Source organism: Pteropus alecto, unplaced genomic scaffold (genome assembly GCF_000325575.1).
Source record: "Pteropus alecto unplaced genomic scaffold, ASM32557v1 scaffold71, whole genome shotgun sequence".
Classification (NCBI taxonomy): domain Eukaryota; kingdom Metazoa; phylum Chordata; class Mammalia; order Chiroptera; family Pteropodidae; genus Pteropus; species Pteropus alecto.
This window is the reverse complement of record NW_006433024.1, coordinates 11,170,420-11,182,898: the sequence shown is the minus strand read 5'-3', so window position 1 is coordinate 11,182,898 and position 12,479 is coordinate 11,170,420. Positions and strand designations below refer to the sequence as shown.

Below are 12,479 nucleotides of genomic sequence, written 5' to 3'. Positions count from 1 at the left end.
TGAGAAGGTAAAGATACACAGGGAGCGATTAGGGCCACAGAGCAGCTCTCAGGCAGGGCTTGTGCCTGTGTTCTCTGTCTCTAGCCGCAGGGTATTAGGAGTCAAACCCGTGGTCTGCCTTCTTCCCAGCTCCTTTATTCATTCAACCACATCTTCCCCAAACTGCCACAAAACTGGCTGGCTTGTGGGTATTTTTACTTTTCAAACCAGAGGAGCAATGAGGCATTTTGAATAATTCCTTTTGTAATGACAGCAATATCCAGACCATTCTCAGTCCTTAATCAAAGTTACCAGCACGTGAATTCACAGCATTTGCCTTAGGATGTTGCAATGGCTCAGTAACTTCTAGTTTCAGTATGACTGTCATTTCAAACTACTCCCGAAAAGGAGAAAAGAAAATTCATGTACATGTGAAATCTAACTGAATGTAATACAGACAATAATTCATGTTTTTCAAATGAATCAAAATGTGAATCACCTTGGGGAATGTGTTTGATCCTCGTGGGATTACATCATGGGGTAATTTTATAAACTTGTAATGTGTTTTGAAGCAGACATTTCATGCTCCCAGGGGCAACATCTAAAGTATTATTCCTGGGCTTTCAAGCGTTCCCATGAGCAGTGATGCAGTATCGGGAGGCCAAGTGTTGATCCATTATAGATACACTTTACTGACTGTAAGCCATTTGGAAATATACATATTATGCTGATCTTTATCATTCTTGGTGCCAGACTCAGACAAGAAGCAGGAGAGGCACCAAAGTTGATTAAAAGATGAGATTACCTTATATGACCCCTGAGGCCCTTATCAATCCCATGCAGATATGACAAACTAAGAAGAATAGGGCAAGCTTTGAATTTTAAAAGGTCACAGAGCCTTTTGAGGCCTCAACAGAAGCTAGGTCTCTCTCCTACCAGAATAGTACATTCACACCTGGTTTTGCATTTATTTGTGGGTCCCTGCCCTTCAAAGACCATACATTGACCCCCATAGATCTATGGACATCATGGATCTCTCTTGTACTCAGGTTAGTTTGAAATTAAAACAAAACTTTTTAGTGGAGTCAGGATTGAGAGATATGCATTTACTATACAACCTATAAGAGGAGATATTGTGGTTTTGCTCTCTTACTTGGGCTGGGTGTTGCCTCATTCCCCTACAGGGGACACTAGGAAGGGCCCCACTGTTCTTTCGTTCAGCAGCCGAAGTAAGAGTCATACATCAAGCATGGTCACTCTGGACCTCTATTTGGCAATGCAGTGAAGAATTCACCAAATTTTCTACCACCCTGAACCTAAGTATCTATCTCTCCACTAATCTTTCTCTCTTACTTGGGCTGGGTGTTGCCTCATTCCCCTACAGGGGACACTAGGAAGGGCCCCACTGTTCTTTCGTTCAGCAGCCGAAGTAAGAGTCATACATCAAGCATGGTCACTCTGGACCTCTATTTGGCAATGCAGTGAAGAATTCACCAAATTTTCTACCACCCTGAACCTAAGTATCTATCTCTCCACTAATCTTTCTCTAGTCTAAAACCAAATGATCATAAAATTTCAAAAAAAAAAAAAAAAAAAAAGTATAGTAAAAGAGCCAGAGCTCATTTCTTATAACAACCATAGATCATTATTGGTCTTTGGAAAGGCACAGGTATGGGAACTGGAGCATCCAGGATTACCTTATGATGTTCATTTTCCTACTTGGTGGAAGAGGCCATGCAGGTATTTATTTATGTTTGGTATATAGATCACCTGTATCATCATCACTAGAGAAGGGGTTAAACTTGAAGTTTCCTGGGGTCCTACCCAATACCACTGAATCAGGATCTACATTTTTAAGAACCTCCCTTAACTGATTCTGAAGCATTCTCACAGATAGGAACAGGTCATAGACTCAATTTCCCACAACACAATAACTAACTCCAGGAGATAGTAGCCTTGAAGGAAACATCCATAATCTCCAGGAAACCCTTGAAAAGTCAGAGGCAACACATTTAATCTGGAGAATTCAAGCTCTGATCCATCTGTGGAGATTCTGTCACTGTATTATTTGACAACTTGAAATAAAGCAGTTCCTAACACTCGGTACCACCAAACTGGCAAATTCAACAGTGCTCAGCTACTTACAAGTATGGGCCTCTGCAGACTGAACAAACCCAGCCTCAGAACACAGCATTTGCAAAGGATTTTTATGACAATTACTTCTACGAAGAGAACCTTATGACTGGCTGAGTCATCCCTTACCTGATCTCACCTCCACCTTAGCCCTTTAAAACATTACTTAACCATCTGAATTTTAGGCCTCATACCCAAGAAAACTGTTGTCTGAGCCATCAGTGGAGAGAAACAATCATAAAAAAATGCTTGTCCTGCTACTAGAAATATTTATTCGTCTCCTCCAATTAATATATCTATATTCAAATGTCTACTAGACACTGAGCACAGTGCTAGGTGCTGGGGACACAATAATGAACAAAACACAGACAGCTGCCCTGCCCTGCCCTGATATTCAGCAAGGATGCCACTTCCAAAACAATGGTAGCACTCTCCAAAGTCATCTGAGCTCCACTCCACCTCCTGTTGGGGATGGAGTGGAGCCAGAGCAGAGAGAGAAAGAGGCAACATGCTCTGGCCTTTGGAAATGACCAACCTTGAAAAGAACTTTACGTTTGAAAGCAGGACCAATCCTCTTCTCTCTGGCAACTCCGTGCCCTTGCTTTCACAGGAAACCCTTACTAAGACATCAAGTTGGCAGACAGGGTAATAATGCCCCTGAGTTTTACAAAGCAGCCTCAGCCAAAACCAACTCCACTCAAGGCAGAATAAAGCCATTGGTTGTCTGGGTGGCTGAATGTCTCTCCCCAGACAATGGTGTGTTTATGTGTAAGAGGGTTAGGAGCAGGCTGTTAACATAAAACCCACCATAAACAGAGCTGTTAATTCAGTTGCTGGCAGGGGCTTCTGTTATCTTCCAAATACCTCCCAGAGGGTATAAGCTCTACCTTTTCATTTGAGTTGGCAGCAGAGTTATTTTTTTGCACCTGTTGCTCTGCTCCGATAACAACCAGTTAAGCATTGATTTGTTGGAAAATAAACAGAAAAAGGCAAAGAAAGGCATCTGCCCAAACAGCCTGAGCTGGTTTGACTGAGCATTAATGCCAATTTGTTTTTCCTATAAAACCAAAAATACACACACACACACACACCACCACACGCACACGCGCACACAGACACACACGCAAACCCTGCATTTTCAGTTTGAATGCTCCCCTCCCACTCCCTCAGAAGTAAAAGAGGTATCAAGTAGACCAGCCGGAGCTAGCAGAGCCAAGGATCCAGAAGACACTGTACTTTTCCATCGGCTGGCTCTGTGAGGGCACTGAGGGGTGTCCAAGATCTGCAAAATGACATGGCCAACCTCCAGCCGGCCCAGGTTACGATCATGAATCAGATTAACTAGGGCAGAGAAGAGGGCTGCCGGCATGGGATCCAAACCCAAACCACACTCTTCCAAATCGTTGACTTCTGAAAGTCAAAATGGTTCAGGAAGTAGGTGTGGTCTATGGGTTACCTGCTAAAGCAGAGACTCAGAATGCCTGAATCTCAGTCTGGCCTTGCCCACACATCTCCTATGTCCATCCCTGGGCAAATGGCATAATTTGAAAATCCCAGTACTAGACCATAGCTTTCCCATTGGGGAAATGAGGCTCCCGTACCTGCCTCAAAGGTGAGCTGTGTAGAGTCATCCATGTCTTGCCAAGTGACTTGAAGTCCCAGGTCTTGGGTGGAAAGGACCTGAGATAGTCAGGGTGTGATTTCTGGATTAATCTAAGCATCACTGCACTCTCATTTCTCATCGCTGTCAATATCATGTGATGAGCTCAAGCCGAAAAGGGCCACAAAGAACTAAACAAATCACTCAAATGCAGATCATGACAACACTAATTAAGCAATGGCATCATCATCCAGCCTTCAACACACAGAGACAGAAGCCTCTTAATATCTCTTTCTAAGCTTTGAGAAGAAAGCACAAGATGTGGGCAATGCACGACGTTCCCCTAGATTACCATCTTCCCCTGGCTTTCTCTCGGCCATTGGGCCTGCATTACCACCAGACCACCGGCTTCGTGGGGGAGTCATGTCAGAGGGGAAAGGCCTCTGAAATGCTACTTCTCAAGGAGCACGAAGAACAGGGTGTTCCTACAGGGGAGGGATATGGCTGGCTGAGCATTGCCCAGCATTCTTGTCATGAGCAGGGCAGGGAGTGGAGTGCCTCGGAATCAAAGCAGGCAGCCAAAAAAATAAAAGGTTTAACAACACCCTCAGTTGACTGAAAAATAAATAAGATCAACTGTGCAGCAATGCGGGAAGGGTGGAGGGAGGTAAAAGGTGGGGATTGGAGCCAGGGAGGGGTTGGGATGGACTGGGACAATTGATCGGACCATTTTGAGATTCAAGTTTCTTCCCCAAAAAGACCAAGGTGCTCCAGCTAAGGAAAGATCAACAGCCACCATTCGGAATCTCATAGACCGTATAATTACAAAACAACAACCAGAACTATGACAGTGAAGACAGTTTACATTTATTGAGCATTCCCGAAGTGCTAGGAATAGAGCTAGGGTTGATGTGAATTATCTCACTTAGTCTTTGCAATAACCTCAGATATTGGAGCTAATATTATTTCCATTTTACAGATGAGGAGGCACAGAGAGGTTAAACAACTTACCTAAAGACACAGAGGATGGATGTATTATAATAAATATATTGGTGGGGGGAAAGTGCAATGTAATTCTTTGTAGCTTTGAAAATGGATCTTTGTATTTCTAAAGAGGAAGAGGCTGTCTCTTAGGATCATATACTCTTATTGAAGTATAGTTCCCATAATTTTATTCCTAAATGTGAATAGGAGGCATTCTAATTATCCTTGTGCTCTAATATGAAAATTCCCTTTAGCATACAACAGTGCGGATACTCCAGGAGCACTAGTTCACGGCCACTCAAACCCAACCATCAGAACTTCAGTCTGGCTTCTGTTGAAAGCTCCAGATTGACTCAGGAGTTGGGCTTGGCTGCCTGAAGCCATCTCAGACTTATTAGCCATGATAAAAGAGCAGTAATAATAACAAGGAGTAAAACTGTTGGAAAATTAAGGGGAAATTACGGCTTCTTTAGCAAAGCACCTGATGTCTGAGCTGTCACTCATGAGTCCTGATGACAGAACTGACATGTTGTTGACATCACACTGATGAGAGAAAGACTGTGGGTATGTCATTTGAGGAGCCTGAATTCCGTCACTCCAACAAATAAACCTAGGAAAATTCTTACCCTCTTCTGCCAAGTTCATGACCTTGTTTCGAACCTTGGAAGAGTTTGTAAAAACTTAGTCGTAAAACATAGATAGAACCTCTTAAGTCTTATTCCATTTTCACATTTGGAGCTTAGGAAGCAAATGATATCTGATTTTTCTCTCGAATTAGGAAATCTCCTCTTTAGAAGAATTAGGCTTTGCTTTTTGTTTTTATTGTGTTTTTTTTGTTTTGTTTTGTTTTGTTTTTTGTATAGATAATCATTAAATGACAGCAGGCAAGAGAGCCGAGTTTTTTTCACTGCCTTCCTACAAGAATGATAGACTCGGCACACTGGGTCCCATTTTCCCTTCCAGGACATACTTTGCTTTGCTTCTCCTAGCTCACTGGTCTATGAAGAAAACCCATCAGCAAGGCAAGCAACTTCGTACCAGAACGGTTTTCCAAGGAATCAAATCCCTTCCAGCTGATTATTTGGTCATTCCTCCAGTTGCTTCAGAGGAAATCTTTGGTGCTCAAACAAAATTATAAAACTCACCAACTCAAAAACGACAGCATCCCTGCGTGACAGGCCTCAGCTTTCCACCAAAGGTCAGCTAAATGAGCAAGAAAAGAATGAGCAGGGGCTCTCCACAGCAGCATCCTGGCATCGGGAGTCATCCCATGTTCAAACAATTTCACCACATCCAGCTAAATAACTAGCAGGGCTCAGTGCAAAAGAAAAATGCAGGACCCTTGTTCAAAATGTATTAAGAATTTCAAGGCAGTAACAACAGAGAATAAAACCGAGCACAGGGCCTTTCTAAGTGTGGGGCCCTGTGTGACTGCACAGGTTGCATACTCATGACACCAGCCCTGTCCAGGGGAATCAGTCTCAACCTTTACCTTCACCTGCACCAATGCTCTATCACCACAGGGGAAGGGAGGGGAATCTTTTCTGTCTTTGCCCCATGAATGACCATCTGAAGTAGTTGAGAGAATTAAATAAAATATGACATTGTACATGCCTGTAAAGGTACCTGGCTTATAGTAGACACTCAATAAACGTTAGCTGTTGTTACCATTGTTAATATTATTGCCATTATCTTCTTTATGCCAAGGTGCCATTGCAACTCTAAAGCCAACCATAGGTAGGAACAACGTGTAGGAAAAATATATACTCTTCACAGAGACCATCTATCAGCTGAGGCTGCTCAGAAGTCATTTCACTAGCTCTGTGTGAGAGAATGCTCTAAATTAGGGGGTCTCCACATTTTATTTATAACACGGACCTATTTTGCAGTCTGATAAGGTCTATGGATCTCTTCTCAAAACGTTTTTAAATGACAAAATAAAATAGATAAAATTAGAAAGGAAGTTCCAATTGAAGCACAATGATCAAAATACTTTTTAAAATAAATGTGTAATGTCATGATAATATTTATTAACACATAATAACTAACACATTAAATAAGAGGATCTAGTGCAAGTCTAATAACCTCCATGATATATAAGTAGTAATGAATGTCAATACGTTAAGAAAATCTGCAATGAGTATAATGTGACATGGAAATGTCTGTAATTTCTCTTGGTGACAGTCACAGTTACAGCTAATGCTTCTGTGGTGTTTTGTCTACGCTAGTATTGAAAGAAAATGTTAAATTTTAGTTAGATTACTGAAAACAAAAATGTAATTCTTTCACATCCATGTTCACAAATTCCCTAAATTCTCTCTGTGAACACCAAGAGACCACCAGCCTCATCCCCATGCTGAATCCCAGGTTAGGAATACTTGCTGTTTTATTAACAGCAAAGGTTGCTTGTTCAATTTCAAACAGTTTTTGAAAACCACTTCCATGTGGCCAGAATCCTCATTTGAACAAATTACAGGAGGCATATCCCATCGTGTCTTGGCATAATAAGTAGTAGGAATTTTTTTCAAACCCTCTAGAATGCCAGGGTAATAATGCTTTAGCTGCAGTGGTCAGGAGCTAGCTGGAGACACTCTCAAGAATTTTAGGGGTGGGCAACGGTATATGAATTTGAAGTTTGTCATGTGAACTTCCTGGAGGGGGATCAGTTTCTTCCAGAGGCTCCTACATGCCAACATCGAGACACAGGGATAGGAATGTGGTGTGTGCCCCCTCCCCACCCCTCGGGTCTTCCCCAGAACTTCTAGAAATTGCAGTTGCAGCCAGCTCAAGACAAGGCTCAATTTGGAGCTTCCCCACTACCACGATTCATTCCTCTCCCTGCTGTCCACCATCTGCAGTGAAAACCTCATTGCATTTCTTTCCCAAGGTCACAGTGCAGAACCAAAGTTGATCATTTTGAAAAACACAATCCCAGAATTATTCATCCACTTCAACTCAACAGGAACTCACTGAAAACGTCTACGTCGATGATCTAGCCTCAATTTCCACTCCATAAATTACTATTTGCTCAAAAGCATTTGTCTTGGTGCTTTCAGATTCTTTGTCTAATTTACTCCTTACAGGTCCTGTGCAGATGTCATTAACCCCATTTTCCAGGTGAGAAAACTTAGGTTCTAGAGCTTACATAACTCAGTCAAAGTCACCAAGCCACCCACAGGCAGTATCAAACTTGAACCCAGGTATTCTGACTCTAAACCCAGTGTTCTTTGTACCACATTCCAGCTGCTCCCAGGCAACCAAAGTTCACAGCCTACTGCCCATTCAGACACACAAGCAAAGTCTGCTCTTCATCTGCGTTCCTCAACTCAAGACTTGTGGCCAGTGGAGTTACAACGGGTGAAAGCTGACCCATGTGCTCGTTAATTTTATAAGTGAACATAATTGAGACAGAGGCTGATTTAGGCCAAATCTAAAGCCCACTACAAAGACAAAACATGTCTTGTCAGTAGTCACCATAAAGATAGGGTTGAAAACAGCCTCACCTTTCAGATCTCCATTTACCTCAACCACCAGAATATATCATTAGCCCTACTGAGGGTATTTTTTTAAAGGTTCCTAAGAGGGATTCCAAAATAATCTCTACAAGACATCCATATTCTCCAAGCTCCATTGTCATATACAAAAAATAGACTTTCTTTATATTCCAAGAGACTACTCAGGCTTTTGGAAGAAGTTTATGTCAGACTAAGCAAGGGCTAGCAGGGTGATTGAAATTTCTCAGATCCATAATTGGGCAAATGAGGGCCAACTCCCAAGATTGGTTATTTTGAATCTGTGATATAGAGTGAGGGGGAAATGGCAGAATATAAAATTTTAAGTTTACCACAATTGCAACATCATAGACAGTGTGCATCTAGACAAGGTCATACAAAGGTAAAAACAACTAGTTATGTTCAAATGCTGGGGTTAATGAGGTGGTCTATTAGTCTAATAATCAAAATATTATAGTAAGCTTTTGGACTCCTTTTAATTTTCGCTTTTGTTTTCATCAGAAAGCATGTTTTGAATGTACCTATGCTGGCTATATTTTAAATCAACAAGCAGATAACTTGAATAACCATTAAGACGTTTCTGAAAAAGGAAGGAAAGGAGGCTCTGGGGGCCAGAGTGTGGAGGAAGATTGGGGGAAAAAAAGAGATAATGTGAATCCAATGAACCAGAACAAGGGACCCAGCCCCGTAAAACAAACCGAAGACAGAGTGTGGTTAGATGCTAGTGAAATCAGTTTTTAAAAGGGTATTTTTACAGGGTGTCTCTTTTAAAATAAGGCCAATTAAAACTCTGGAGCTTCTTTAAATGGGCCACCCTGCTTGATCCTGTTGTAAGTGCTGGTTGCCCTAGATACAGGCTGAGGCCCTCTAGGGAAACTAGTCTGCAGGTTGACTGCCCAGTGACTCGGCCATGCTCCCCTTCCATTTCCCCTAGGGTCCTCCTCTAGGAGAAGGAGTCCCAGTCCTTCAAATCTACCCAATAATTCATGGACAATCAGTCAAGCGAGCTGATCAGCACTACACAAACTGAGTCAACTCCATGGGTACCTGAATGTTCACTTTTCAGCAGGCTGCTCTGGTGTTTTATAGATGACGTCGTCACAGTGCTTACTCGTGCACAGTGACTGCTCCCTGTGGTCACAAAACAGTCAGCTTCACCCACTTCTACACTCCCACCAACTTTGGACATATGAGGCAAATTGATAAAGATGGGATGTTGTCACGGGAGCAGACCGTAACACCTCCAGAAAAGGCCCCAGCTATTCAGTCTTAGTACTTCCACCAGCCACCATATCCCATAGCCAAAATTCAAAGACCCCGAGGAAGCCATTTAAAGGCCCCTACTGATTTTCCTTCCTGTCTCATTTTTAGGAGAGCATCTCCCACCCCATTCTTAGCTTTTAGACTTGAGTTAAACCTGGTGACCTTTAGGCATAGCTGGTTCTCTCTGGTCATCAGAATCTGAGTGTTGAAATGGGTCATATAGATGATCGGGCTCAAACTCCTTTGTCTAGATGAGGAAACTAAAGCCCAGAGAGGGGCACTGTGTTGCTCTGGGCACACAGCATTGCCAGAGGTAGAAAACCAGGTCTCCTGACTGCTAGTTCCTGCGCACTGTCTTGTCCATGTGTGCTCAAAAGGTGAATCTGCATTCTTAGAGAAATATCTTTTTATCCCCCTCTGAAGTCCAATAAATTTTTCATCCAGTAACTCTGAGGGATCCATGGAAGTATCTACTCCAGCACGTTTCGGGTCCTGACATCAATGCCATTCAGCTTAAACATATGTTTCATTCAAATATTGGTGCCATTCTTCCCACTGCACTGTTTCCTGCACAGTTTAACATTCTGGCCCTTTAAAACTTGGTCCAATTTAAATAAACATAATAGTCACATATTTCTAATAAGAGAACAATTGCCTGCTCCTCAGGACAAATCATATTATTAAAAATCTTATTATTAAAAATTAAACAGAAAACATTAAATAGAGTTTATCTTCCCCATCTCTTCAGTTATTCCGCAGTACATTTTAGAGGACCCTTGCATGACATGGCCGCCTTCCTGCCTCTGTCTTCCGATGACAATTCTCACCGCAGATTCAGCTTACCCAAGCTGAAAGCCACCGCGCTCTATCAGTTACCCAGTAACAAAGCCAAGGTGAGAGAGCGTGATCTCTAAACACCAAGCCTGCAGTGGAGTCAATACCTCTTGACCAGGGCCCCACCCACAACAATAATGACGGTCACTTGAATTCTACCAGAAAGCAAAAGAAATTTACAAAAGAAATGGGCTGAAATGCAGCAAAAAGGTGTCAAATCAGGTTCCAACTTATATTCGTTTCCTTAAAACTATGGCAATGCTTCTCGAGTGTGTTACAGGTTCTATCATGGCATTCTTGGTATCTATTCCACCTTATTTTCCAGAGGTTTTTGAAAATCACATCTTCTTTAAAGGACTTAGACTCTATCTGGAGGAAGGGGAAAAGACCGAATAACTTTTTAATGATTTGTATAAACCTCTATGTGTTCGATGCTTTAACGTTGAACAGGGTTCTTACACTGTGCTTTCAGAAAAGCAAAGTGGTCTAAAACACACAACCAAGGGCTAAAATTCCATAATTTGGAGACAGAGGGTGAGGATGAGGAGGAAATAGAACATTACAAGATTCTAAAAGGCTCAATTCTACTTCATCAAGGTGAAATTTGGCCTAAAGCTCTCACAATTCTGACCTGATACCTGATAACAAGTCTCTTCTAGTTTCCAATTCGCTAATTGAATGCATTTGAGTAAATATTTATTCTCTCAGTTTTCGTTTTGTCTCAGCCTCTCAAGGATTCAAAAAGATATCGAAAGAGGATCTAAGAAACTGGGTGAATTAGTGGGAGTGAATTAGTGGGAGCATAAACATGGAATCCTAAGTGTTAATGTAGAGGTCCACAAAGGCCCAAGTTATTTCCATATTTGGGAGCTCACAATATACTAAAAAATGGGGGTGAAAAGGGATTGTTTGAATTTAACAAATAAATGGTTTTTAACACAAAAGAAAAAATATACTTGGATTTGAGATTTGGATCAAATGTATCACCCTATCCACAATCACCCTAAAGAAGTTTTGACTGATGCCGCCATCTTGAACAGTAACTCAAGAGAACTTACAGTACAGTTGTTCCCTCGAAGTTACTTTCTTTTAAAATGCCTCTGTAAAATACTTTGGCAACATGGAGGAGGAGGGTCTCCATCATATTTATTATTTTTCAAATGTAATTACAAACTTCCAAATGACCTTCATTTCATGTTCATCATTGTTTTTCAAATCTATCCACATGAGCCATTAGCAGTTGGTGTGGAAGTGACATGATTCTACACAAATTCAGATTAAAAGAAGATGGAATTGATGAGCTATTTCATAGACACAGAATTCTAGGTCTCCAAAAGAAGACGAGCAGAGCCTTCTGGAAACTGAACATAGCTATTAAAGCCATTCTTAAAATCTCTTAAGAGCCTTTTCTGATAGAATCACTTCTCCATGAAGGTTATCCTAATAACATGACTTTGTCTTTGTTATTGGAAATTTACTTTTCCCTTGCCCTCAGTGGAATTAGCACATGGCCAGTCATGATCCCCTACTACCTACCCTTTTATACATCGAAAGGCTCTATCTGAACACAACCTCACACCCATGCCTGCAGAATCAACTGAATTAGACCTTCCATCAGAAAGCTCACAGAATCCAAACACTCACTCATTTTCATTCTGCTACTAGGGTCAGTGGAAATAACCAACAGAGACACCTGTGTGCACTTAGGCTCACAGAATCTTATGCTTCATCTTAAAAGACACACACTCGCACAATACTGAGAGTATACTAAATCTCAGCAAAGACGGATGGTGAAAATGTCACTTTCCTGACTCAGTGTTTTTATTTACCAACAAGAAGATTAAATCCCCACTGTTCCCAGTTCCATCCACCCTGGGGCCAACACTTCTCTATGGTATCCAAACAAAATCAACAGAGTACCTGTTTTAGAAGAAATGTGGTGCTGCTGACTCGTGTCTGTCTGCATGGTCATAGTACCCCATTATGGAACAAAGAGTTAGTTTGTCACTTTGCAATATGGCAAAACTCTTCGCCAAAACTGGACAGAGTCATTTTTAGGGGTGCAGCTTTCCCCAATGCCCTTGCCTACCTGTCTGCCTGACCATTTTTTCCAGTGTGGATGCGTAACACCCCAGCCTGTTTCCAGCCATTTTCCGACATGGGAATATGCTAAA

At 41.8% G+C, this 12,479-nt stretch overlaps 1 protein-coding gene across 1 annotated transcript in view; it reads right to left on the bottom strand.

Moving 5' to 3' along the window:
* Positions 1-12,479, bottom strand: part of EHF (ETS homologous factor) — a 35,811-nt gene that overhangs the window by 22,648 nt on the left and 684 nt on the right. The window lies entirely within an intron of this gene.